Source organism: Lathyrus oleraceus, chromosome 6 (genome assembly GCF_024323335.1).
Source record: "Lathyrus oleraceus cultivar Zhongwan6 chromosome 6, CAAS_Psat_ZW6_1.0, whole genome shotgun sequence".
Lineage (NCBI taxonomy): Eukaryota > Viridiplantae > Streptophyta > Magnoliopsida > Fabales > Fabaceae > Lathyrus > Lathyrus oleraceus.
In genome coordinates this window covers 259,417,592-259,421,871 of record NC_066584.1, presented here as the reverse complement: position 1 = coordinate 259,421,871, position 4,280 = coordinate 259,417,592, and positions in this window count along the sequence as shown.

The following is a 4,280-nucleotide window of genomic DNA, read 5'->3' as shown; positions in this document are numbered from 1 at the left end:
GTGTTGTGTTGGAACTACGTACCCATAATTGATATATCTCGGCTTGATATACCCGCCTATGTGTTTGTTGCCGATGCAGTATCTGATGATAAGCCGTGGTATCATGACATCAAGCGTTTCCTTAAGAGTCAAGAGTACCCAGCTGGGGCGTCTTCGAATGATAAGAAGACGTTGAGGAGGTTAGCCGGTAGCTTCTTTCTGAACTCAGATGATACTCTGTACAAGCGAAATTTCGACATGGTCTTGCTCAGATGTGTGGACAAGCAGGAAGCGGACATGTTAATGCAAGAAGTACATGAGGGATCTTTCGGTACCCATGCCGAAGGACATGCAATGGCTAAGAAGTTGTTAAGATCGGGGTATTATTGGTTAACAATGGAGGCAGACTGTTGCGCATACGCCCGAAAGTGTCACAAGTGCCAGATTTACGCAGATAAAGTGCATATCCCTCCAAGCCCATTGAATATCATGTCGTCACCTTGGCCTTTTGTAATGTGGGGAATTGATATGATTGGCAAGATCGAGCCGACTGCTTCCAACGACCATAGATTCATCTTGGTCGCTATTGATTACTTCACCAAGTGGGTGGAAGCAGCATCCCATGCGAATGTTACGAAGCAGGTGGTAGCCAGATTTCTGAAAAGAGATATCATCTGCAGATACGGAGTTCCCGAGCGGATCATTACTGATAATGGTTCAAATCTCAATAACAAAATGATGGCAGAGCTTTGTCGGGACTTCAAAATCGAGCATCACAATTCTTCTCCTTACAGGCCAAAGATGAATGGCGCTGTTGAGGCAACTAACAAGAATATTAAGAAGATTGTGCAAAAGATGGTGGTAACATACAAGGACTGGCATGAGATGTTACCGTTTGCATTACATGGGTATCGAACTTCAATTAGAACATCCACCTGGGCAACACCTTATCAACTTGTATATGGCATGGAAGCATATCTTCCGGTTGAAGTCGAAATTCCTTCTTTGCGGGTCCTAATGGATGTTAAGCTTGACGAAGCAGAATGGGTCCGTTCTCGATACAATCAGCTGAGCCTAGTTGAGGAAAAGAGACTAGCAGCTATATGCCATGGCCAACTATATCAGAGACGGATGAAGAGAGCATTTGATCAGAAAGTGCGCCCTCGGGAGTATCAAGTCGGTGAATTGGTACTCAAAAGAATTCTTCCTCCCAACACAGATCACAGTGGCAAATGGACACCGAACTATGAGGGTCCATACGTGGTTAAAAGGGTTTTCTCTGGCGGAGCCTTGATGCTAACAACCATGGATGGCGAAGACTTCCCATCCCCTATCAACACAGACACGGTTAAAAAATACTTCGCATAATTGACCCGCTGGACAAAAGAAAAAGAGTCCAGGCAAAAAAGGGCATCCCGACAAACCAAAAAATAGAATAAAGAGGTTCGGGCAAAAATTAGGGATATAAAAATAAAAAATGTACACGCGGTGAGTCGAAAACCCGAAAGGGCGGCTCAGGCAAAAAAAAGGGTATCCCGGTGGATTGAAAACCCGAAAGGGCAGTCCATGCAAAAGAGGGAATAAGCGAATGACTGCGATCTGAGTTCATCTGTGTTATATCACCGTTTCATTCAATCCGGCAATCTCCGAAGGTTAAAGATCGACTAATCATCCACTTCAGAAAGCAAGATGAGCAGAGCGTCTTGAGGTCATACGAGCCATAGCAAAGTCGAAACTCAGTGGGACCCCGTATCCACGTTGCCATTAGGATAGTTTCTTTTGTTCAATTTATAGCGATCGCCTCTTTTCAGGGATCGGCTTTCTGATGTATTGGCCTATTCCTGGCACAAATATTTCAACCAATAAAAGTCTAATATTCAGTTAAAGAGCCTCTTATTTTTCATTTATCAGTTTGTTTGCAAAAAATGTCTGAATTTTTGATAAAACATACTGCATCTGAATATGATGGTGGCTTTTGCAGATGATTTGCACAGGAAAACATTTAAAATTTCTTTGAATGTGCTTAATCCCGGACGGTGAATTCGAACCGAGTAATTCATCAGGACATACGTGTGTGATTACAGGTCACAGGAACCGGATGCCAAGTCATGAATCCTCATCCCCAAGCAATTGACAAAGTCTCTCCTCAGCAGAGCATGTTCCCCAATAGAGTTGCACCTTGCATCCCCAGCAACAACGGAGTAGATGCATACCCAACAGATAAGGGGGTGGTGTTCCCAGTGTTCATCTTATTCCCCAGCAGATTATTTTTAACAGATTTGTTTTAATCCCCAGCCTGAGGATGATTAGCAAGTTCATATCCCCAACAAGGGTCGATTCCTACGACATTTCCCCAAGAAGTGCTTTCCCCATAGACTCTCCTCACAGAGCCTCGTCAAGCAAAGTTCTCATGGTTGATACTCCCCCAACAAGGTCAACTTTTCAAAAAGCCAATTTATTTTCGATGGCTCATTGGTCCCGACAGACGGATCATTCCCCACAGAGCATTCAAGGATTGATACAGCGATCCGTTCCCTATCGGAGTTTGCTTCCCCAAGCAGATTTCTCTTTGCAACATGCATAACATTTGCATTTGCATGCATATCAAGCATACACATAAGCTGATAAACAGGTTCTTCAAAGCAGACTGAAGAATTCTCTTACAACCAAAGTCATGAGATTCAGCCAGAGGATCAAGTGTGCGTGATCCAGCATGAGGGTCATTTTGAAGATTCAGCCTGAGGATTATTTTCCAATGAGCCAGCCTAAGGTTCAATTTGAAGATTCATCCAGAGAGTCGCCTACAAGCGTTATTTCCCCAGCAAGCCAGCCAGAGGGATAGATTGACAGTTCAACAGAAAATCAACCTACAAGGGGATCCAGCCCACGGATCGCAATTTAAAAACAAAGTCTAATTGAAGAGTCATTACAACATGTTTCTAGCCTGAAGATCAGACACAAGACCCGAGTGTAGTTCTAGCCCGCAGAGCAAACACCTTATCATCACAGTTCTAGCCTGAAGAATATGTACGAAACCCAAAAAGTGGAATATTCTCGAAGCTGCATATCTAACAAGAAGATTGGATGTAGATTTCGAAAGAGGGTCAACCAGCGCATGCCTCAGATGCGAGATCCTGATGGTGGGAATTTATCATCAAAATAGTCCAGATCTAGCCAGAAGGTCGAAGTCGGGTCTAGCCTGAAGACCGAAAATAGATTCAGCCAGAGAATAAAAAAGAATAGATTCAGCCAGAGAATCGAAACGAAGAAGATCTAGCCAGAAGATCGAAGTAGATCTAGCCAGAAGTCGAAGTCATGTCTAGCCAGAAGACAAAATCGTATCCAGCCCGAGGATCAAAATTAATATTCAAACAGAGGACTAAATTAAGTATAGATTCAGCCAGAGGATCGAAACTCCAGATTAAGTTAGAAGACTGATTCAGATTCAGCCAGAGGATCGGAAGAACATAAACAGCGCGGTGTATTTCAGCATTTTTGTGGTGTTCTCAGAGTGCAAATTTTCGGTCTGTCTTTGGTATTCAATCACAGTTCACCCTGTTTGTCTGATAAGCTGTTCGCTTTCATCCTGCTCGGCTTAACCGATGATTGAATAGGGGCAGCTGTAACACCCCAAAATTTGCCCTCTTCATTTTAATAGTCATAATCATTGCATTACATTGTATTGCATCATACTCATACTCATTCATAACATATACTTCATGCATGTGGCATCAAGGCATGTAATCAGGAGATCCTAATGACCCGTCAATGCTTCAACCTCAAATTTCGAGATCAAGAAAGCTTCAAATGATTTTTTATTCAAACATCAAAGTTGTAGAACTCAATTTTCCCTTTCCGAAAAGTGCTAGAACATCTTCATAGCATTTTAAGAATTTGAGTTATGTTTTTTTGAAGTCAAGGGGATTTTTAGGGTTTTTTTTAAATGTCCAATTTTTTTCCACTTTTGCAAAAGGACTTCTAAATGCATCATACTTGTTTCCATTTACCAAACTTGGTTCATATATTTCAAATACATATTATTTAGAACAAAGTTGGCTTTGGAATTATTCATGTTCATGAAGTATTTCTCATTTGTGGGATAAAGTGGAAATTTGCAAAATGTGTAGAAACTTGGAATTCAAGCAAGTACATGACTAAAGACTATTCTCATTCTAAGGCAAGGGGTGCCTCAAACAAACACCATGCAAGTGAGAATAAGGAAAAACTCCATAATATGCAAAATTGCATTTTCACCCAATCACACAATCCACTTTCCCTTTGGCTTTGTAATTTTGTGGAGG